Source organism: Callorhinus ursinus, unplaced genomic scaffold (genome assembly GCF_003265705.2).
Source record: "Callorhinus ursinus isolate GAN/ISIS: 27379988/994484 unplaced genomic scaffold, GSC_fseal_2.0 scaffold13, whole genome shotgun sequence".
Lineage (NCBI taxonomy): Eukaryota > Metazoa > Chordata > Mammalia > Carnivora > Otariidae > Callorhinus > Callorhinus ursinus.
The window spans coordinates 18,795,317-18,819,842 of record NW_027397075.1 but is presented as its reverse complement, the minus strand read 5'-3'; the positions used below and the strand labels follow the sequence as shown (position 1 = coordinate 18,819,842).

Genomic DNA, 24,526 nt, shown 5'->3' with positions numbered 1-24,526 from the left:
TCGGAATCAGAGGCCCCTGGGAGGCCTGGGAGGAGGCAGGGTGCCCATGCTTTAGTGGGCAGCAGAGTGCCCCAGGAGGCTTGTGAAAGCCCAGACTGCTGGGCCCGCCCTCAGGCTCGGGGTCTGTAGGTGTGGGGTGGGCCTGGAAACCCGCCCGACTCACACACTCCCAGGTGCTGCCGCTGCTCACGCTGGAACCCCACCCTCGCGACCCCCCGTTCTGGACGACGAGGGGCAAAGGGAGCAGAGTGCTGCGCTTCCACAAAGCCTGGAGCGGCCCGTCAGCGGAAACCCTCCAGCTGCCCTTTCTTTTCCTGTTACTGCCTCAAGAAGCCAGAAAAGAAATGAATGCGCTTAAAGACAAGGAGCCACAGGGCCACCACTCAGGACTGTCCCTTCCCACGGGGCTGTTGAATGTCCTTTTCCGGAGGCCCCAGGGTGGGGGCGCCCGTGACCTTCTGCCCCCTCCCAGCCAAGACTAAGCTTTACTTTGGGCCGGAACATTCTCAATTTGCAGCCTGCATGGGCCCTGAAAAGCTCCTTTACGGTGCTTAAAATTTTGCTTCTTTCCTTCTACTCTAAGTAAAAGGAAACACCAGGTGACTGTTGCCCAAAGGGACTCCGAGGGAACGTGTAAGTCAGAGAGACTCAAACCTCGGGACCCAAATCCATGAACTTCTGTGGCTGTGCCCTTCGCCTTGGCCTTCCAAATCATGCCCAGGGGCCAGCACTGGACTCTCGCAGGAGCTCCAGGCCTCGGGCCGGTGAGGGCCACCCAGTGTCTTGCCAGCGGCTTCAGAAACAGCCTCATGTGCTGGCAACTGAATACATGAGGAAGGACCAGGAAGAGACAGAGACAAACAGCCCCTGTCGTCCGATACCCGCAGCCGGGCCTGGAAAGTCACCTTCCCGTCCGTTAGGGCTCCGCAGTCCCCACAGCTGCCAGTCACCCCCAGAGCCCCCCAAACCCACACGTCGAACAGGAAGTGCCCTTTGCCAGGAGAGTCATGCATGGTGAGGAAAGGAGCCAGCCTCAGGGCCTCAGGGCATCTTCCAGGCTGAGGATGTCCTGTTCCCTCGGAAGCTGCTTCCAGACCCGAGGGCTCTTTCTCGGAGCTGGTGAGAAACGCACACCCGTGTGCTAGCACACACAAGGGCTTGCTGGGCAGCAGGCACTCGGACACTCTCCTCCAGTGAGTTTCACTGTGTCCCCAAATGTCTCCAAGCTGCTGGGCACTAACCACAGCTGCTGTTACTTCCTGAGACTTTATCGTCCGCCAGGCTGTTAGCTAAGTGTTCCCTCAATTATTCTTATAAGCTAGGTGCTGTTACTATGTCCCTGTTTGAAATGAAGGCACTAAGGCACAGAGAGGTCCCATAACTTGGCCAAAGGCACAAAGCTACTTGTAAGAACTGGAGCCAGGAAGGGCTTGAGTCTATCAGCTCAGGAGCCAGACAGCCATTTAGCAGCTAAGAGGAGAAAACAAGCTGAAGACTGTCCAGGTACCTTAGACGGTCAGCCTACACTCTCCGCCTGCTGGGGGATTAAGACAGTCTCAGGCTTCCCGGAGTGCTGCCCCCAGAGAGGCACCAGGCTGGGGGATGGGTGGCGCACAGAAGCAGCAGGAGAAGCTCCCCCCGCCCCAAGGATGCCCAGGGCTCCGGAGCACGGGGGGTGGGGGGGCAGGGGGGGCACAGGGGGTCCTGAGCGGCCCCTCCTCCTTCTGGTGAGCAAACGGGACTGACTACAAATGGGCTTTTTAAATGCCCACCTGCCAAGCATGGGGTCCTGACAGCAATTTCATTTTCTGACTAAAAACTCCCCAGGGACCCCTGGGTGGCTCAGTCGGTTAAGCAGCTGCCTTCGGCCCAGGTCATAATCCCAGGGTCCTGGGATCAAGTCTCACATCAGGCTCCTTGCTCAGCAGGGAGCCTGCTTCTCCCTGTCTCTCCCTCTGCTTGTGCTCTCTCTCTCAAATAAATAAAATCTTTTAAAAAAATAAATAAATAAAATAAAAACTCCCCAAAGTTTTCTGCTTAAAACCTAAAAACAGTGTTTATCTCATCAAGATGCTTCAGAGCCAGGCACCCCGGGTTCAAATCCTGACTTTGCTGCTGAACTAAAGTCACCAAAGTGTCTCTTTGTGCCTCAGTTTCCCCACAGGAGTGGGTTAGGTAATCCATACAGCAGTACTTAGGGCCCCGAGGGACTGGCACACAGTAGGCGTTCATCACTGTGCGCAGAGACGCTCTGGAAGGAGGTTCAGCCTCGGGGAGACCAGAGGGTGCATGAATGACAGCAGTGTAGACAATCCCACTTATTTATATCCGAGCGCTCAGGCTGGGTACAGTGTCACATCGGACTCAGGGACGGCAGTCTCACCCTCTCCCGGGGACCAGTGCAGTTTGTTTGATGCTGTGGTGCCAGGGGCCCACTTGGAGGCTAGAAAGAAACACCCATTGGTGATCCTTATCACAGCCAGTGCCACTCCCAGAGGAGAAAACAGGAAGCTTTCGCTGGTATTTTATGGGAGGAACGGACAGTGTGGGGGGGGGGGGGAGGGGCGCGGGAAGGGGGCTCTGATCCCCATGATGATCTCTCTGCATGCCATGGCACACTCTACCACCAGAATAATCTTCCCCAATCCACTTCAACATGCCAACCCCCTGCTCAAATGGCTCCCAGCTGTCTAAAGGATCAACACGAGATGCCCACGCTCCTGGGCCTGAGGCTGGAGGTGTCACAGTGAGGACCCGGGCCTCCCATCCAGCCTCCACTCACACCGGTGCAGAGTGAGCACCGCTCCAAGCCCCGGCAAGCAAGCCCGCCCCTGGGCTTCTGCACATCTAAACTGCACCTCACCCAACTTGCAGACAGAGGAGGCCTGTTCACATGAGACAGCCTCGGGGCCTGGGAATCAGCTCTGCCCTGACCAGCCGGACACTGCGGGCCTGCTCCTGAACCACCCTATAACCTGATTCTCACCTGGAGATCACAGCATAAACTGTTAGGACGTCCAATCTAAGAAGGAGAGGCGAAGCACCCTGAAATGTACGGACACACCACATTTACTCGAGGACTTGAGCTGACTCTTAGCTCTCGAGGAGTCTTCCCTCGCTGCCCTCATCCTCCAGGTCGACCAGATCCTGCCCTGCACGTCTCTGGCACACACATGCCTCTTCTCTCCAGCCCAACTCCAAGCCCTTGTGGGAGGCTCCCGTCTCTGACCCCCTGAATCCTTCCCCACCGACACCCAGACTGATCGTGACCACATGAATGACTAGTGTCACTGCACTGTCACCCAGGAAGGTGGACAGGACCCTGGGTGGGGACCCTGGAGCTGTGGTCGAGAAGTTTCCTTTAAAGTGAAATCAAGTATTTAAAGGGTTGTGTTGAAAGGTGGCAAGCTGGGTCATGACCTCACAGACATGTCCATGCCCTGAGCCCTGTAACAAGTGACAATGTCAGATACCGTGGCAGAGGGGGCTTTGCACATGGGATTCAGGCAAAGATCCTTAAGATGATGGGATTATCAAGATGGGCCCAATTCCCATCCCGGGGTCCATATGGGAGGGAGGCGGGCAGGTCCGGGTCGGCAGGAGGTGTAACAGAAGCAGAGGCTGAGGTGCAGGTGTCAGGCAGGTGGAGGCAGGAACCACAGCCCCGGAAGGCAGGCCACCCCCTGGAGGCCAGGAAAGCCAGGGTCACTTCTGCCCTAGAGCCTCCAGAAAGGACGGGCCCTGCTGACGTACCACCTCGGGCTCCTGACCTCCAGAACCGTCGAATAGTAAATCTGCAGCATTTCAAGCCGCTGGGTTTGTGGTAATTTGTCAGAGCAGACACAGGAAACGAATACAGGGGCCATTTTTTAAAAGGCAAATCACGGGGCGCCTGGGTGGCTCAGTCAGTTAAGCGTCTGCCTTCAGCTCAGGGCCCTGGGATGGAGCCCCACATCAGGCTCCCGAGCCTGCCTCTCCCTCTGCCTGCCACTCGCCCTGCTTATGCTCTCTCGCTCTCTCTCTCTGGGGACAAATAAATAAATAAATAAAACCTTAAAAAAAAAATTAAAAGGCAAATCGCTGGGTTGGGAAGAGGGGCGGGCTGTATTCTAGAATAATTTCCAGATCATTCTTCTAAACATAATTAGTTCAGGCACCCCACAAACAGCCCTAGGTGCCAACCACGTGTCAGGTGCTGTGCCTGGGGCTGGACTACCCCAGAGCCAGCTCAAAACACACTCCTGTTCCCGATGACAGAGTCCCACCGGCTCTCAGGATCAACGTGCCCCATGCCTTCCATGGCTCAGTTCAACATCCAAACCACTCCTGAGAGTCTGATACACAGCCTGGGTGCCACTGAGTCCACGGAAGAGCCCCCACTCTCAAAATGCTTTTCATCAGCTTTCACCCTCTTCATCTTTCAAAACACTTGCATTTCACGTTTACTATTCCAGTGAAATCGTATTAGTCGCAAGCTGCGACCATTTACCGTCCCGTCTGTGTGCCTGTCACTTTACACGACTCCCCTGCCCTCCCACAACAGGTGCCGTCCCTGTTCACTGGGGAGAGAGAGCTCAGCAAGGAGGAGAAATCTCCCAAAAGTCCCAAAGACGTCAGGTGCTGGCCCTTCCACCCTGGCCTAACCGCAGGCTCCGGCCCTTTCCTTGCTGCCCAGGAGGCTGAGAGAAGAGCGGCTAAGAAATCTGCCCCCACGTCAGTAAATCAACATTTTATTTATTTTTTATTATGTTACGTTAATCACCATACATTACATCATTAGCTTTTGATGTAGGGTTCCATGATTCATTGTTTGTGCATAACACCCAGTGCTCCGCGCAGAACGTGCCCTCTTTCATACCCATCACCAGGCTAACCCATCCCCCCACCCCCCACCCCTCTAGCACCCTCAGTTTGTTTTTCAGAGTCCATGGTCTCTCATGGTTCGTCTCCCCCTCCGATTCCCCCCCTTCATTCTTCCCTTCCTGCTATCTTCTTCTTCTTTTTTTTTTTAACATATTATTATTTACTTCAGAGGTACAGGTCTGTGATTCAACAGTCTTGCACAATTCACAGCGCTCACCATAGCACATACCCTCCCCAATGTCTATCACGCAGGCAACCCATCCCTCCCACCCCACCCCCACTCCAGCAACCCTCAGTTTGTTTACTGAGATTAAGAATTCCTCGTATCAGTGAGGTCATATGATACATGTCTTTCTCTGACTGACTTATTTCGCTCAGCATAGTACCCTCCAGTTCCATCCACGTCGTTGCAAATGGCAAGATTTCATTCCTTTTGATGGCTGCATAGTATTCCATTGTGTATATATACCACATCTTCTTTAACCATTCATCTGTCGATGGACAGCTGGGCTCTTTCCACAGTTTGGCTATTGTGGACATCACTGCTATAAACACTGGGGTGCACGTACCCCTTCGGATCCCTACATTTGTATCTTTCTGGTAAATACCCAGTAGTGCAATTGCTGGATCGTATAGTAGCTCTATTTTCAACTTTTTGAAGAACCTCCATATTGTTTTCCAGAGTGGCTGCACCAACTTGCATTCCCACCAACAGTGTAGGAGGGTTCCCCTTTCTCCACATCCCCGCCAACATCTGTCGTTTCCTGACTTGTTAATTTTAGCCATTCTGATGGGTGTGAGGTGGTATCTCATTGAGGTTTTGATTTGGAGTAAATCAACATTTTAAATCAACAGTCTCCTGGAGACACGGTAAGGTTCATGCCCTGAAAAGTGTGTCCACCTGGTTGCAGAAATCATGAGTCATAGAAATTCTGGAGCTGGCAGGGTTCTCAAAGGCCATCTGGCCAGACTGCCCCTTCTGGAAAGCTCCCAAGTTACCTGCACTCCCAGCACCAGCAAGCCCAGCCCCTCGGGGCCAGGCTTGGTTCTTGTCTCAGACACAAATGGCAGAAAGAGGCAGGAGCCCCACACTGAAGGCCACCTCGGGGTGTGCATGAGGCAGAAGGGGATGCTGGGTATGTGGTCCTCAGATCGCCACACCAACACCCAGTACCAGTCTTTATTAGCTGCCCCTCCGAATACCACACACAGCCCAGACAGGGATGCTGGCACAGGTGTATGCAAAGCCCGGTATTTTTTAAAGTAGGGACCTTGCCCAGACAAGGAACCACCCTCGACGGACAACCATACTCAGGGACAAAAATGGGAAGAGGATCAGCAGGGACACTGTCAACGCCCCCCCCATGCCCCAGTGCTTCTGCCAGAATGGACCTCCCCTGATGCACACACACGTGCACATGCGCACACGTGTGTGCAAACACACACACACAGAGGTTCTCCTACTTCCATGTGCCTCCTCCCCCTGGAATACCACTTCCTCTGCCCAAATCCTACCCACCCTGATGGAATGGTACACCGTGCAGAGTGGCCACCCTCACCTTTCTCCAAACTCCCGTATCTCTTGATGGCCTGAGGTCACCTCCAGATGATCTGTGTGACTCTGTGTAGCTGTCCCGTCCCCCTTACTGTGCAGTGAGCTCCTGTTCTCTCTTCCCCACGGGGGCCACCTCCAGAACTGAACCCAGGGTACTCCCTAACTGACGGAGCCCTGACATCTAGAACCCAGAACCGGGGGTCCTGTCCAAGACCACCCTGAGACCCCACACAAACAGCACAGTGTCATCCCCCTTGCTAACAGGCTCTGGACCTCACCTGAAGAGTCGTGTGTGTGTGAACAGTCCCCACGACCTTGCATCCAGTCCCGCTGATGGCAGGACATCATCACCAGGCCTCTAGTCCCCTGACGGGAGCAGTGTGGGGATGGCGGACAGGGGAAGATGGACAGGGGAGGGTGGATGGTGCGCCCCCCGCCAAGGGACAGCCGCCACGTGTGACCTCGGGCACACCTGTTCTCCTCCTCGGGCCTGCGCTTCCTCATCTCCTCCTGTACAGAACGGGGTAACTGCCCACCATGGTCTCCAGCTCCCAGAGACTAGGACCCATTCATCCCTGGAGCACAGGAGGCCGACCTGGGAGCATGGCCAAGGCTGTTCTGAACACGGGGAGGTCACAGGGTCTGGGAAGAGCGATGCTCTAAAGAACCGAGCACTGCCCCTTCCAGGCACTGTAGAGACCAATTGCGGAGAGACAGACCCTGCTTCCCCCGGGGGGAGAGGGGGCAGCCTTGGTCTCAGGACACAGGCCTCTGGGAAACCCACCTCCCTGCCCCTCTGCCACACTTACTCACACACATGCTCGTGCACACATGCATGCACTCACACCACACTCACATACTCATGCCCACACTCACACACTTGTACTCACACACATGCACACCCACCAGCGCACACACTTAAGCACTCACGCTCTCACACACTCATGCTTGCGTACTCACCTGCTCTTGCACTCACATCCCCATGCACTTCTGTGTACTCACACTCACACCCTCGCACTCACACACAACTCATGTACTCGCACTCACCCATGCAAACATGCACACACTTGTGCACTCGCACTCAAAGTGGCACACTCACAGACTCACAAACGCACTTGCACTCACATGCACTCATACGTATTCACACACACACATTCACTCACCCACCAGGAAGAGCTAGCTCCTCAGTGGCGGGCAGGGGCAGGGCCTGGCAGGCAGGAGGACACAACAGGACACCCCCCTGGCTTTCTCTTCAAGCACCCCCAGCCCACCCAGCCCCTCCCATCCAGTGGGGCGAGGGCCCTCACTCATTCTACTGCTGCCTCCTTGCTCCCCCCAAGAGGCAATGTGCTGCGTTACCCCCTCAAGCCTACATCTCAGAGCCCTCAGATCCGGCCCACCCCTCCCATCCCCCCTCCTCCCCCCTCCTCCCCTCGGGACTCTCCCCACCCAGCTGTGCCTTCACTCTCTCCTTCCAGGAAAACGGTCCCTCTCACATCCACAAACCCTCCCTCAGCCTTCCTGTGCCAAATATAAAAATCCCCCTGCTGACCGGTGCTCCCTATTCCCAGGCATGTCCTAGGTCCGCCCATCCCTGCTCTCAGCCCCCGCAGAGCCTCTCACCCGCCGGCGCAGCTCTAGAACCAACCCCGTTCCCCGCACACGCCACAGCACCCCTCGAAGTCCCACACCACCAGTGAACAGGCACGGGGAACGTGTCTGGAACGGGACTCTTCGATACCTCGATTGTAGTAATGGTTATGGGACCCTACGCATTTGTTTTTGTTTTTGTTTTTGTTTTAGATTTACTTATTTGAGAGAGCACGCACATGCACATGAAAGGGGGTGTGCAGAGGGAGAGAGAGAATCTCACGCAGACTCCATGCTGACCACAGAGCCTGACGCGGGGCTCAATCCCAGGACCCCGAGATCATGACCTGAGCTGAAATCCTGAGCCCGCTGCCCAACCGAGCCACCCAGGCGCCCCGAGACCTTATGCGTTTCTCAAACTGCACAACCACCTACTAGACAGGGTGACTCTACCGCATGCAAATTATATCTTAATAAAAAGAGGAGGTGAGTCCCAGAGGTACCTCAACCCCTACATGTCTAGAACTAACATCACCGTCTTCCCCCAAACCAGCTCCTCCCCAAAACTAGAAACCTCAGCCCCTAGTATCCAACCAGCCCCTGAATCTAGACCCTCTACCTGCACAGATTTCTATTCTCTTGAATCTATGCCTCACATTCCACCTCCCCATCTGCCCCCTGCCCCGCCATCCACCACCCGAGACGCAGGCCACCCTCACTTCTCACAAACTGCCTCACTGGGCTCCCTGCCTGGCCACCCTGACCCGCCTTCCATCTGCTCAGCACACACCAGCCCACCGTGGCACCCTTCCCATGGCAACGTCCACTGGCCACCAGACCTTTGCCCCCACTGGGCCTCAGCCTCCCCGCACTTCTCTCCCGGGGAAAAGCACCCATCTTTCGGGCCCCAGCAAACACTCTCCTCCCAGCCTTTCTCCAGCAGAAGCAGCTTGTGCTCCACGCTGGGTCCCCACAGCAGAGGGCCTGTACCCCCTGTGGGTCCTGCATAGTCTGGCCCGGACTATGCACATTATCAGGGCAGGGAGCTCACGCTCACTCTGTCACTCTCTCTGTCTCTCTCTGGGGGCCCTCTGGGCTGCAGCTGGACTCATGAGCTGGCCTGAAAGAAATCCAGCTGAAAATTGCCAGGAGTACGGAGCCAAGCCCTCCTGGCTCCTGACCCCAGTGCTGAGAGAAAATGTGTGGAAGCACTGCTCTGCCTCACCCAAACTCACCCAAACCATTAAGGGCAGAGCACGTGGTGGTCCCTGGACTGCTAACATCCCCCAGGAGTGAGCGCCTAGAAACTTCCACAGCAATTTAGCATTGCCGTGCCATGTTTACTGTGCTTTGCAAACACACTGCTCTGCAACAAACTTGGAAAAAATAAAACCCGGTCCTTTGCCACAAGGAGTCTTTGAAGCACTGACACCTGACCCCGCCCCCCACCCCCAACTCCTGCCTCTTCCTGCTGAAATCCTGCTCATCCTCAGAGCTCCTCCCCAACACTCCTCCAAGAAGCCTTCACAGTTTGCACCCAGAGCCCCTAGTCCAAACCACACTGAGGGCCCTGAGGTGGAATGTGCACCCCCCCCTTACTACAAGTTCCCCGAGTTCAGGGACCCAGGTGCTGTTCATTTCGATATTCCCAATGCCATGCCTGATGCAGTCAATCCATCCGTAGTTGTTCAATGAGGAGTAAAAAACCAGATCCGCCTACAATTCCAGAGTGGGCTTTTCCTCAGGGGCAGGATGTGGAGGGGCACTGACCCTCAGAGTACACAAGGATTTTCCAGGTTTGGACCAAATGTAGCCCCTCTGCCCCAGCCCAGATGGGATAGGAGGACATTAAAAAAAAACAAACAAAAAAAACCACAAGTTTAGGGCTCTTGGGACAAGAGAACAGTCACTATTCTACAATACCCTGACTTGCCGATCTGAGCGAAAAACACCTGGCTCTCTCGTGAATCTTTTCTACATCCACCCACTGAAAATAAATCACTCCCAAGTATGAAGAATAAAAAGACATTTTCAGGGTCATTTCTAACTTTAAATACTCTGTGGGCCCCTGACCTCAAAGCAAGAGGTCAAGGGCTCAGGAGCCTGGAACCCCACAAGGAACAACATGCTTACAGACGGACCAGTGGGTACCCACTCGGCTTTGCAAAGTGCGGGCAGAAGCCCCCTCTCACGTCCTGCATCCAGGGTCCTGGCCCTGTCTCAGGGTCTGCAGACTCCTCCTGTCCCAGAGGCGCCACTCTTGAAGATGCGGGCCCTTGAGCTCCCCACACACACCACTCTCTCCCTTCCACTGGCTCCAAGTTCCTGGCTGTTATTCGGCAGGAATGCACGAACTATTTCCAGATGCCACTGTCAGATCAAGACAACGCTGTATCTAAATATTCCTGTCTAATTTTGCACACAGCTCTTGTTTCAACTGACAAAGATAATGACTCAGTGTCCATGGCTCTTGGCGGAAAACTATCCTGCCAAGTTTGGACTTCTCTAAACTTCTTTTTGAGAAAGGAGAAGTGACCTCTCTGTCGGGATCCTTTTCTAATGGCAACAAAGGGCACCCAGAAGACCACCTAACTGACCAAGGAATGTTACGGGAAAATCCTGATACATACCCACAGGATCAATGAACAAGACAGGAGAATTCATGGGAGGGAGAGGCTTGGGATATTCTTCCCTGCTCTATGCAATAATCACTGTTTTTCAGCTGTTCTGCATCCCCATCGATTCAGTACTTAGAACCTTGGGACATAAATTCCAGGTCATATTAAAGGCAAAATCTATACTCAGAAGTAAAGCATCTTTCTCTGCATCTTTGACACTGATGCTTCCACCGACCATAGAGGCACTTGACAAATGATACATGTGCCCGTGTTGCATGCTCTCATGGAGGGGCACACAGCAAGTGTAGATAGACATCCCCACACATAGGCTTGAAATGCAGCCACTTACTCTGCACACCCAGGGCCGGCCCCTTTCCACATCCCAAGACACAAGAAGATGACTAAAGCATCACCCTGTGGATAACAGAGTTGGCCTTTCTGCCAGGGTTTGGAAGCTTGAACTTGTTTGGTCACTATTTAAAAACTGTCCCACAGTTATTTCACATGCATATCCCCAACCCTCTTGCAAAGTCTCAAAGATAGAAACCACCAGCCTTCTCCTTCTTTTGCATTCTGGACCCAGCCAATCACTGCCCTGCATCCAGCAGGCAAAGTAAATGCCCATGAGTTTACCTCCTGTCACTCTCCTGTCCCTCCAGGTGCGGAGGTGGGGTCCCTTTGGAAGCCCATCTATACAGCTTCTATCCCTGGTTTAGGATGGGGGCACAGCACTACCCTTTGCCTAAACCTCTCAACTGCGCATGGGCAGGTCCCAGAACGCCTTTCTGGCAGCACAAAAAGACTCTTCTTAGAGTCTTAGCTCAATGGTTCTAGACCAAGGCGATTTTGCCACTTAGGAGACATTCGGCAACGTCTGGAGAAATTTTTGGTTGTCACACTAGTGTGGGTGTTGGGGTGGGGGGCTGCTTCCAGCATCTAGTAGACAGAGGCCACAGATGCTGCTCTACATCCTACAACGCACGGGTCACCCACCCACAGCAAAGAACTGTCCAGCCCAAACATCAAGAGTCTGAAAACTGGAAAGCCCTGTCTCAGGAGACACACAGGGAAGTGCTCACACCAACTGGGTCACTTTTCCTTTGAGGTGCCCAAGGTCAGGCCAAAAATTCTAATAACCCTGCACTGCCTGCATTATTTGCAAGGCTGAAAAAATACCCAGAACCATTGCCAGAGTCTTAACGATGCTGCTCTGGTGAACCTAGAGCACCCCCTCGTCTCAGGACAAAGGCCCTCCTGCCAGGATGACCTGTCCAATCACAACAGGACAACTGGCAGGCTGGTATCATGCATGCTCGGATCCTCTGGCAACCACTTGCAGGCCCGGCTCTTGGGTCTTCCGCCACGCACACCCAAGGCCCCAGTGAGCACGACATGTATTCCAACGGGCCGTGCCCGGCCAGTGGAGAGCCTCTCGCCCTTCAGGAGGCTGGCACCTCTCAGCCACGTGGAGAGCCCCAGCACCCAGACCTGCCCTGGCAGCATTCCCCGTCCCCGAGGCCCACCGGCTGACTGCGTGTGGTAGGGGGCTGAGACTAGGGACAGGCAGGAGCTCAGGCAATTTAGCCCAAACCTCTCCCAGGGCCCCCAGGGCCTGGAGAAGCATGAAGGCGTACCCAGGAAAAGCTAACGGATGAAAGGAGCAAGAAGGGCCCCCTTTCCCAAGTACACCCCAAACCCCCACCTAAGAAACCCGACAGCGGGGCCGGGCCACGGGAGTCCGAGTTGTGACCCGAGCCTGCAGCCAGCGGCACGCAGACCCCCTGCACACAGCGTGGAGGGTCTGGGAGCGAAGACCCTGAGACAGCCGGGAGGGGGAGGAGGCCGGGCGGGCGCCCCGGGGAGGCAGGCGCAGCGGGCGGAGCTGGGCCCGGGGCGGGCGGAGCTGGGCCCGGGGCGGGCGGAGCTGGGCCCGGGGCGGGCGGAACTGCCACGGGGAAGCCGCCGCCCAGGAGCGGGACGCGGGAGGGGCGCGCGCGGGTGGAAGGCGAGCCCGGCTGTGTCCCCGGAGCGCGCGGCGGCCGACGCGCCGCAGCCTTACCCTGCGGCAGGAAGCGGAGCTCCGCGGTCACCTTCCCGCCGCCTGCGCGCGCTCGCCAACCACAGCGCCGGTGCCCCACGAGCCCCGGATCTGTTTACCTACTCACCCGCGCCCGGGCTCCCGGCGTCCGCGGCCCCGCCCCGCCCCGTGGGCGCTCCCATTGGCCGCACCGCCGTGACTGGCCACACGCTGGGCGGTGCGGAGCAGCGCGCTCGGCCTGTGCGCTCGCGCCGCGGCCAATGGGGACCGAGGGCGGAGCGAGGGGAGCCAATGGGAGGCCGTCCAGCGCTCGCGGGGTGGGACGGGGGAAGCCCCGCCCGCCCTTCCCTCTGCGCTGCTCTTTGCCCTAGTTGGGAAACCACGGCGGAGGGAGGGGGCGCGGTGCCGGGCCAGGGCGGGGGGGTAGTGTGTGCCCCGGGACGAACCCTCTGTCAGCTCTCCGCTCCGGCCGGGGCTCGCGGGGCCTCTCTTGCCTCCCGCCCTGCCCTCTAGATATTAGTATATCCTGCAGTGTGTGTGTGCATACATGCGAACGTGTATGCATACCACCCAGTAACCCAAGACGCCAGTGCCTGGGGCATTGGGGTGAGAAGCATGATGTTCCAGTAATCCCCCTGAGATTTCCAAAATTCTTCCTAATGACCCAGAGATGGCACTTAGTTTTTTTCCACCAGCGTGCAAAACCAATGAGCTACCTCTCGCCCTTTGCCCCATCCCCATCTATCTGCTTCCATTTTCAGCAAAATTCATGGAAGCATTACCTGTATTCATTTTCTCTACTTCCTTCTCTCCCATTCTGCCTGAACCCATCTGGTCAGCCCTACCCAGCCGACCCCCAGATCGGTGCACCTGGGATCTCTATGCTGCCAGACCAAGCAGTCAGTTCTCAGGGCTCATCTAAACGGTCCCTGGCAGGTGACACAGTTGGCCACGCCCTTCTGTCTTCTCCGTGGTTGCCCTGGGGTGTAATTAACATCCTGGTCCAAGTTAGGGACGCCTGGGTGGCTCAGTCCGTTAAGCGGGTGGCTCAGTCGGTTAAGCGGCTGCCTTCGGCCCCGGGCCATGATCCCAGGGTCCTGGGATCGAGTCCCACATCGGGCTCCTTGCTCAGCAGGGAGCCTGCTTCTCCCTCTCTCTCCCTCTGCTTGTGCTCTCTCTGTCAAATAAATAAAATCTTTAAAAAAAAAAAAAAACATCCTGGTCCAAGTTAGTAGGAGCTTAATTTCAATAATACACAGTAACTTTTCTCCTATATAGCTCCATTCTCCCTCCCGGCCCAGTGTTGGTATTGTCATACAATTACATTTTTATACATTGTCTGCCCACCCCACAGATTTGTCATTATTGCTTTATGCGGTTGTTTTTAAATCAGGCAAAGAAATAAGAGTTACGAACAAAAAATATGCTTATACTTATATATTTACATATTTACCTATATAGTTTCCTTTACAGGGTTCCTTATTCCTTCATGTGGATTTGAGTTACTGTCCCTTTATTTCAGCCTAAAGGACACCATTTATTTTTTTACAGGGCAGATGTGCCCTAGTGATGAATGCCCTCTGGGCTTTTTCATCTGACAAGGTCTTAATTTGTCCTTCATTTTTGAAGGATAGTTTTGCTGGATATAAAATGTTTAGTTGACAGGATTTCTTTTCTTCAGTGCTTTAAACAGGTCATGCCACAGTCTTACGGCCTCCATGGTTTCCCGATGAGAAATCAGATGTTAAACTTATTGAGGATCTTTGTACATGATGAGTGGCTTCTTCCTTGCTGTTTTCAAGGTTCTTTGTCTTTGTCTTTTGACAGTTTAATTACCATGTGTCTAGGTGTTTATCCTATCTCTGAGCTTATTCTATTTGGAGTTTGATACACTTCTTGGACATATAGATTAATGTTTTTCATTAAAATTGGGAAGTTTTCTGCCATTATTTTTTCAAATATTCTTTTTTTAAAAAGATTTATTTATTTATGATCGAGGTGGGGGAGCAATAGAGGGAGAGGGAGAGAAGCAGACCCCCCCCCAACTGAGCCGATGTGAGGTTCCATCTCAGGACCCTGAGATCATGACCAGAGCCCTAATCAAGAGTCAGACGCTTAATCGGCTGACCCACCCAAATGCCCCTCCAATACTCTTTAGATCCTTTCCTCTCTCTCTTCTCCTTGTGGGACTCCTGTTACATGTATGTTGGTATGTTGGATGATATCCCACAGATTTCTGGGGCGGGGTTCATTTTTCTTCAATCTTTTTCCTTTGTTCTCTTCAAAGTGGATCATCTGAATTGATCTTTCGTCAAGTCAAGATGCTTTCTCCTGCCTGCTCAAACCTGCTGTGGAGCCCTGGGGGTGAATTTTTCATTTTAGTTCCTGTTTTTCTCAACTCTAGAACTATCTGATTATTTTTTGTAATTTCTATCTTTTTACTGATATTCTGTATTGGAGGAGATATCATTCTCAAACTTTTATTCATGGTTTCATTTAGCTCTTTAAATATATTTAAAATAGCTGATTTAAAGTCTGGCTAGCAGGGGCACCTGGGTGGCTCAGTCAGTTGAGCATCCAGTTCTTGGTTTCAGCTCAAGTCATGATCCCAGGGTCCTGGGATCGAGCCCCGAGTTGGGCTCCCTGCTCAGTGGGGAGTCTGCTTCTCCCTCTCCCTTTGCCCTTCATCCCCCACTTGTGTGCTCTCTCTCTCTCTCTCACTCTCTCTCTCTCAAATAAATAAAATCTTTTAAAAATAAATAAATAAATAATACATATTTTTTTAAAGCAAGTCTGACTAGTAAGCACAATGTCTAGGACATTCTCTATGCTTACTGGTTGCTTTTTTTTTCCTATACATGGGCCATACTTTCTTGTTTCTTTGCCTGTCTCATAATTTTTTATTAAGCACCAAACATTTTAAATAATATAATGTGGCATCTCGAGAAACCAGACTCTCATCGACCGCCAGGGTTTTGTTCCTGCTGCGGCTTATTGTAGCTGTTGTTGTTTGTGTAGTAACTTTTGGAAACTAATTTTGTAAAGTCTGATTTTGTTGTACGTGGCCACTAAGGTCTCTATTCAGTTACCTCAGTGGCCAGCTAATAATAAGACAGAGATTTCCTTGAATGCCTGGAAGCAGCAAATCACCCAGGTTGTGTGCATGATGGGGCATGCCCTCAACATTGACCTCGGTGGTTGACACTACCTTCACCTAACTTCCCTGCTTGTGCGGAGCCTTGAGGTTAGTCAGAAGTGATGTCTTCAGGCCTCCGCAGGCCTTTCCTGAGCACACACACAGCCCTGACTTAGCAGGGTCCTCCCTAAAATTGAATTTTACACAGAAGTGCACAGATGGGCCTAGGAGAGGGTTCAGGAGTCTAACTAAAGTGGGGTCAAGCAAAGAATCTTCACCAATCCCTGGGACATTTGGGGTATAAATTAAACAACATGTGGCCAGGAATAAAAACAACTTAAAACTGTGTGATGGTCAAAACCACCAGTGCAGAAGCCGCTGTTTCACAGCAGGGAGAGGCATGAAGAATAGAGTCACGGCCTGCACCCCTGCTCTCCACAGGCTTCCCTGTGTGCTCGCCCCCCACGCCCAGGGCTCCCAGAGAGTGTGGCATTACATGAACACACGTGTTTTTTTTTTAAGATTTTATTTATTTATTTGAGAGAGCGAGAATGAGAGAGAGAGAGAGAGAGAGAGAGCACATGAGAGAGGGGAGGGTCAGAAGGAGAAGCAGACTCCCCGCCGAGCAGGGAGCCCGATGCGGGACTCGATCCCGGGACTCCAGGATCATGACCTGAGCTGAAGGCAGTCGCTCAACCAACTGAGCCACCCAGATGCCCCGAACACACGTGTTTAATAACTATTTCATTCACTGAATATAAGAAAGTAGGAATTAAAACAAATTCCATTACTGCTATGAGTCCATGAATTTCTCATGACACCTTCACAAACCACAGTGTGGGAAATGCTGGTTTAAGGTGACCACAAGGGGTCTTCCTCCCCCTGAAACTTTTCCCTGTTTTGAAAAACTTTTGAACATTTGAATTAATGTATTCCAACCTTCCATTAGGTAATATCTTCACATGACTTTCTAAAAACTAATTTTAAAAGGTTTTCAGTGAAGTCTCCCTTGCTCCCTCTCTCTCCTGCCCAATTCCCAACCCCAATGCCCCCCAACACACCCCCACACACAAATTGACCACTACATTTACATGTGTCTCTTTTCCATGTTTCTTTTTAAAGATTTATTTATTCATTTGAGAGAGAGAGCAGCAGGAGCTGATGGGGAGGGAGAGGGAGAAACAGACTCCCTGCTAAGGGCAGAGCCTGAGGCAGGGCTTGATCTCACGACCCAGAGATCATGATCTGAGACAAAATCAAGAGTCGGAGGCTTAGCCAACTGAGCCGCCCAGGCACACCTCAATGTTTCTTTATATATATGAGCAAAGACACACACGCACTCATATTCTATGCATTCATATTATATACACTCTGTTGTTTTATCGTTGAACAATATAGCCTGAAACTTTCCAAATTTGTACACAGAGAAGCATCCTCACTCTTTTTTCAGTATTATGTTATGTGGACGAACCATAATTTCTTTAACTAGTCTCCCACTGATGAATGTGTGGACTGTCTCTACTCTTTCGCTATTTCAAACAGTACTGCAATTAATAACCCTGTTTTGAAAATGTGATTAGCTTGGACCTCGGCGAGGCTGGGTTGGCGGGCAGAGAGTGTTGTGCCAGGGCAGAGCCCACAAGTGCCCTTGCTGTGCCCAGAGGCCTGACATGCATGATTCACTGACTCCAAGACTAATCACACAACCCCCCAAACACACAGTGGTGAAAACAGATCATTTCCGGAGCACCGGAGATGCACCATCACACACCACAATCTGAGGAGGTCACCAGACTTGGGAAAATCCAACCCAGTCCTGCTAAGAGAGTGACTTCAAGGAATCCCCAAGCCTGTTCAACGAAGGGAAGACTAATGAGTGTAATTAGCCAACTGCACAATTGGAAGTAATTAAGCACATTACAGAAGAGGCTCAGCTCCCCGTGACTGGAGACAGCCCAGCCCAACCCATGAATCACGTCTGCCCATGCTTGCAGCATGTGTCCCACTTCTCAATAGGGTATTATTTCTCTTTTTCAGATTAATTTCTTGTCAACACACCATCGCATATGGACATTAGCCAAGTAAGCCTAATTGTTGGTTTGACTTTTTTTCTATTTTTAAACTACAGTAAAATGCACAGATCTTAAGACTATAGGTCACCAGTTTGTACAAATGAATGTATCATGTAACCAACACCCTGATTAAAATGCAGAACAATTGCTCTCCCTCCAAAATGTTCCTGCATGCCCTCTTCCCAATCACTCCCCACCTCTCCCCAGGCAACTGTTCTAAGTTGATTTTGTTAAGGAGAAATAGCTAATTATATGACAGGAATTGGGAAGTAGCATCCTCTGAATCAAAAAAAGGGTGTGTAATTCATTCTCCTGTCCTTAAATTCTCGAGTTAGTGTGGGAAGCCATCCTTTGTTGCTGAGTATGTATTTGACTTTGTTCTCCCTCAGCCACTGGATACTTTCCTAAAAATTTTTTGGGAGGAGAGGGGCACCTAGGTAGCTCAGTCGGTGAAGCATCTGCCTTTGGCTCAGGTCATGATCGAGCCCCAACTTGGGCTCCCTGCTCAGTCCCTTCTCCCACCCCGCTCATGCAATCCATCTCTCTCTCTCTCTCAAATAAATAAATATTTAAAAAAAACTTTTTTTAATCATTTAGAGTAGTTTCTAGCTTTGGGCCCCAAGTTCATAGACTAGAGAAGCAGCAACATGATGGAAACTGGAAGCCATGAGCGAAGCCTAACCGAGTGTGGGCGACTCGAACCCTGTCCCTCTGAGACATACAGAACCGGGGTTGAGACAGGAGGCCTGTGAAGGGGGAGTTCAGGAAGGAGAAGATCTGTGTGCCCAAGGCAGGGAGGAGGCCTACAAGGAAAAGAACTCCAGCCTGGAGGTGAGGGCAGCCCAAGGGCACACGCAAGACTCCACTTTGCCAATGACCAAGGAGGTTGAAGGTCAGTGTGAACTTTCAATCAAGAGCAGAGAGCCTGGCTCCTTTGGGGGAAACAAGCAATCCCTGATGGAGAGGCGGGAACCTTCTAGTCTGGGGAGGGCAGAATGTCCCACTGGTGACTGAACTTGGGGTTTCAGTTTCTTTTTCCGTGCCAGTGCAAGGGATGATGTCACACAGTCACCTTGGTCATGGGAAAGCATTTCACACAGTCACTTCCACCCCAAGAACCCCAGGGGTGTGTGCGGTGGGGAAAGGGTGTGCAGGAAGACAGTGGTAGGAGCGAGGGCAGATAACAGTGGGTGTTTCAGCTGACGGAAAAGCTCCCTGCCTCCCGGTGCTATGGACCCCAGGGAAGGGTAAAACTCAGGAGTTCTGCATCCATGGGGATACCCTGAGGTACCTCTTACCCAGAGTCCCTGGGGCAGTGGGTGCCTGGGTGGGGAGTGGGGAGCTATGAATTTAACGGAAGGGCAGAGCTCTGAGTTCACCGCTCTGGACCACAGGGGAGGGGTACTGCTCGCCAAGCTCAGAGTGACAGCCGGGCAACTGTCCTTCCTGAGGAGTCACAGGGACCTGGGGACTCGTTTGACGGCCAGACTAGAGATCAGTGCTCCCCGCTTGCATCTGAAGGTCAGACTGACTTTGGCCCCTACTATGGGCTGCGTAAGCCTCAGGACTTGAAAGACTAAACTTGCTGCTAATCAGGCAAATGGGGAATTAAGCCAGTTCTCTTTATTCTTGTTTTTTTTTTTTTAAGAATTGATTTATTTGAGAGAGAGAGATAATGAGAAAGAGCACGAGGTGGGGTGAGAGGGAGAAGCAGGCTCCCTGCTGAGCAGGGAGCCCAATGTGGGACTTGATCCCAGAACCCTGGAATCATGACCTGAGCCAAAGGCAGATACTTAACCAACTGAGCCACCCAGGCGTCCCTAAGCCAGTTCTTCATGGGGGGAAAATACAAGACGGGATCGCCCTGCACCCTGACTTTGTGGGGCAATTTAGGTCTCACCTGACCCCAAGATAGCAGCAACTTCTAGAACTTGCGCTCCAACGAACTTGGGCTGCCACACCCCTTGGCTTTCTGCCTCTGGGGCTTTGGCCTTACTGCTCCCCAGCCTCCCATGCCCTCGATTTCACACCTGTAAGCCTTACACTCCTACTCGCTCTCTAAGCCTAATTCCAATGTTACTGATGCCTCTCTGGTCCCCTTAGCCAGATGCAATCAGTCTCCTTTAACTTTTATAGGACTTTGTTTTAGCATGTGCATGCCTCTTTTTCACATTACATCTAATAGTGTATTGTAGTTAGGAGCCAACTCATCTTTTTTATATCTAATACATTGTAAACTGCATGATTTGATATTTCCCATACTGCCTTGTTCCTAGAAAGTACCCCTATATTTAAAAAAAAAAAAAAACTGTGGGGCACCTGGGTGGGCCAGTCAGTTGAGCGTCTGACTCAATTTTGGCTCAGTTCATGATCTCAAGGTCCTGAGATGGAGCCCAGTGTTGGGCTCCATGCTCTGCACAGAGTCCGCTTCTCTCTCTCTGCCCCTCCCCTTGCTTGTGTGCGCCCATGCGTGCTCTCTCTCGAATAAATAAATAAATCAGTAAATAAAATCCTAAAACAATTGCTACGACGATGTGGTAGCCATTGAGAATGTCTTTGTCATACCTCTTGTCCTGCTCCTGTGTAGTCACCACCAGCGCCAGAGGCCTTGGCCTCACCCAATTCCAGGCATGCTCCCCTGTGGTCTAATAAGGCGATCTCAACCCACTTGTTGAGGGGATAGGGTTTTTTTTGAGGCTGAGCCGATCAGCATATGGATGTCATGCCCGTCGCGGTTGGCTCTGGGTGGTCCAATCAGAATGAATTTCAGGACTTGTGCTCAGTGGCTACGGGAAGCAATAGCCCCACGCTCTCCAGGCTCATTGTCAAGAAATTCCAACTAAGTTGTTCAGTTCCAACGGAGCTGCTGTTTACAAGCATCTGGCACCAGGAGGAAAGCCAGCCTAAAGGGAATCTGGTCCACAAAGGAGGACAGGGCAGAGAGAATCAGACAGATGGCGTTGAGCCCTGGCTAAACCATGTTGGAAGCTTGCCCTAACAGTTACCTTTTAAGCCACGTGAACCAATAAATTATCTTCACGGTTTCTCCTACTTGCCACCCAAAGCATCATCCTAACCCTTGTACTGGGAATGCAGCACCGCGGTGAGTATTGTGGGTTCACACACGCACACACACACAGGCCACCTTACTAGGGAGGGGAGACCCCCCCACACCTCCTTTGGCAACAATTACTAAGACATGAAACTGATGTCTTTTCATCATTTTCTGTATTAAAAATGATTTTGGAGCACCTGGGTGGCACAGTCAGTTGGGCAGATGTCTGACTCTTGGTTTCCGCTTGGGTCATGATCTCACGGCCATGAGATAAAGCCACATAACAGGCTCTACGCTCAGTGCTTAAGACTTTTTCACTCTCCCTCTGCCCCTCTCCCCGCTCGTGCACACTCTCTTTCTCTCTTAAATAAATAAATAAATAAATAAACAAACAAACAAATAAATAACATCTTTTTAAAAATGATCATGCAATTTTAACCCGAATTCTTAAGAATATCTCAGACTCTAGCAACTGGTAACAAATTGTAAAATATTTTTCCTTTAAAAAAATTAATATATTGTTTGTGACCCTTTTTAGTACTTAAATTAATAAAATCAGCTTTAGTTTTAAAGTTTTTTGTGTTTTTGTTTTTTTTTTCAGTAATGTCTACACCCAGTGTGAGGCTTGAAACCATGACCCCGAGATCAAGAGTCATATGCTCTTCCTACTGAGCCAGCCAGGCACCCCAAAGTCAACTTTTACCTTAATGTGAAGTTTGTATTTTCAACATTTTCCTTAAAAGGTGAAATGGGGTTCTAATACTTGAGAGGGGATACTGACCTTTTCTTGACTAATCCCATGCTTTGACACTATTTACAACTTTAAGATTTTCCAATCTGCTTGTTCACTTGCTTTCTTGGCGAGCGTCCCTGAGCGTCTCCTCTAGGGGCCCAGCTCCTTGTGAGCTGGGACCACGTCTTGTGTCTCTTTCGTAACCCCCTGCCATCAGGAGCCCCAGAGCTTCCCAGGCGCTGGTGGATGGCCCGAGGAAATTTCCACAGCAGCTGCTTGGCCCCGGCCCCCCGACCTGGAACCTGGCCCGTGAGTCCTACCAGCCCAAGGACACTGAGCCTGGCACTGGTCAGGCCCTCAGTCTATTTATGACTTTTTATCTCAGGGTTTGTGCCTCGGCACTTTGTACTCGGGAAACCTCCCCCTCTCCACACCAGTCAACACGCACACTTATCTGGAACAGAGGAAAACAGTGGGTCCGATAAATTCTCTTCCTCCAAGGCTGCCTGGATGGCCCCAACGTCTCCAGGCTTTCAGGTGGGGTCCTAAATCCTTTGACTGAAATGAAGGATGTTTCTGACATTCAGACAAGATAGCTTTATGACCCTGATGAACTTACTCCTGGATCTGTTTCTTACGTGCGTCTCTTCACTGGGGAACATCTATCGCCCTGGGGTGTCGGGGGGAGACCTCTTCCTCACTCAAACCATCCATACCCCTGGGCTCCAAGCATCAACCCCGCAAGTGCCTATGGGAGCTGCTCAGGGAAGAGCTGAGTCCATGAGGGTCCAAGAGCCCCAGGGCCTGAGGAGCTGGCCCGTTTCTACCCCAGCAGCAGCGCTCTCTCCTCCCAGACGCAGAGTGAGAACAAGGGGCTAGGAGCCAGAGAACAGAGCATAGCTCTCCCATGACACCAGGTCCCTTAGCTACATTACAGACCCTCTCGGGCCTCAGTGTTCTGAGGTGCCAAATACCTGACTACCTACTTAATCCTCAATTTTACTTTATGATATTACGATTTTTTTTTTTTTAGCAATGGCTAGGTTTATTTCGTAACTCAGATGTCAGCTGAAGCCTTCCTAAATAAAATAGGTTCACATGTCCCCTCCACTCCCTATGGAACTCCAAATCCTCCCCAAAAGTTTGGCCAGGGCAGAAGGTGGGAGGAGGCTCCCATCCACACGGTCACCTCCGGCGCCGCGCTCTGGCAGCTGCCAAGTCCCGTCGGTCTGTGGGCCGTCCTGCCGTCTGTGTGCTCTCCCTGTCCAGAGCTGGGCCAAGCCTTTAGGGGAATGGAGGAATCTATCCAACAGTTGCACGGTCACCGTTGGCTCTTTGGCCATCCCATCCTCTGAGGACTTCTACCAGCTGACTCCCCTCATGGGGTGGTCCAGTTTTTCCCTGTCCTCCCCTGCCCACCTCTCTTCCTTAACTCCGTTACAGATGGCTTCTGGAACACCAAATCCTGTCTTCTCTGCAGTCCTGTGTTCCTCTACCACTCCTCCTGCCACACTCTGCCATCAGACTCACCAGGGTATGCCCTCCTGCTCAACAAGATCTATCTTCCTGTGGTAGCAGGCAGTCATCAAAAAACATGTTGATGTTTTTTTCTCACTTGATCGAAACGGCAAGATAATTTCTGCTAAATTCTTGACACAGTGACAATTCCATTTCTTAGAAAGCAGAGAAAATGAAGAGGAGCACCACTTCAGAACAAATTCCACACAACTGGGGGCACCTGGGTGGCTCAGTCGTTGAGCGTCATCCTTCGGCTCAGGTCATGGTCCCGGGGTCCTGGGATCGAGCCCCGCATCGGGCTCCCTGCTCCGCGGGAAGCCTGCTTCTCCCTCTCCCACTCCCCCTGCTTGTGTTCCCTCTCTTGCTGTGTCTCTCCATGTCAAATAAATAAATAAGTAAATAAATCTTAAAAACAACAACAAATTCCACACAACCAGGGGCGTCTGTGTGTTAGGTGAAGTGAGAGAAAGCTTGTGGTCATCCAGGAGTCTGGGACAGCAGGGGAGGGCCTACTGGACAGTCAAGTGTGTGCCGAGACTTAGGACAGAGAATCCCACGATATTTGGAGAAAAGGTAGGTGTGATTGAGCCCCTGATCGAAGAAGAAAGGAAAGACAGCTCAAGCAGGACTAAACAAAGTTATAAATGGCAGATGGTGCCAAAGGGGGAAAAGAGAGCAGGTCCACCATCAAACACAACAGTAGGTAGGAGAATGGGCCAGCAGGGTGTTCCTTTGCACACTCGTTGGCAAAAGCGCGGGCATCTTCATCATGGGACTTCTGAGGTTGCCCTGGGAGACGTGGCCATCCCATAGGGCAGGTTTTCATGGGCCAGGCCTGGGTAGCACGGGCTCTTCTGCTCAGGCACCATTGGTTGAACTCAATCACACAGCCACCCGACCACGGGGATCTGGGGGATGAGGTCCAGGTGCGTGCTCAGAACCTGGAGAAGAACTTGGATTTTGTCCAGCGGTTGGCAGTCTCTGCTGCACGCTCCTTCCACTCTCCCTATTAGGGAGAAAGAGAAACCAGGGTGGAAAATGGAAGAACCATACTGGCAAGAGGAACTGAAGCTCCGAGGACAGCAGGACAGTACGGAATGAAGGCACCAGGGGACTTGTGACAAGCTGAGCTCCTCGTGGGCGAACTCGAATGCCAGAAGTGCTGCTGGAGGACCGAAGAGACAGAGAGTCACCCTGATTTTCAAAAAGGCTAGGAAACTGGAATTGAAGAAGCATCCATCTCGAACATTCTGAAGGAAAGCACTGGCCACAGAAAGCCAGCATGTGGTCCAGGCGAACTTCCTGTCCTCTCTGGAAAGAATTCACCTTAATGATGTTCATATCCTTA

At 52.0% G+C, this 24,526-nt stretch overlaps 1 protein-coding gene across 2 annotated transcripts in view; it reads right to left on the bottom strand.

Annotated features, from left to right (window-relative positions):
* Window positions 1-12,857, bottom strand: part of COQ8A (coenzyme Q8A) — a 39,904-nt gene extending 27,047 nt beyond the window's left edge. The window contains exon 1 of one of the 2 annotated variants that reach the window (XM_025877840.2): window positions 12,792-12,857. The gene's annotated coding sequence lies outside the window, so the exon portion shown is untranslated. Of the gene's footprint in view, window positions 1-12,685 lie in introns of both variants that reach the window. The other variant, XM_025877838.2, reaches the window with a different exon arrangement.
* Window positions 12,858-24,526: the final 11,669 nt, after the last annotated feature.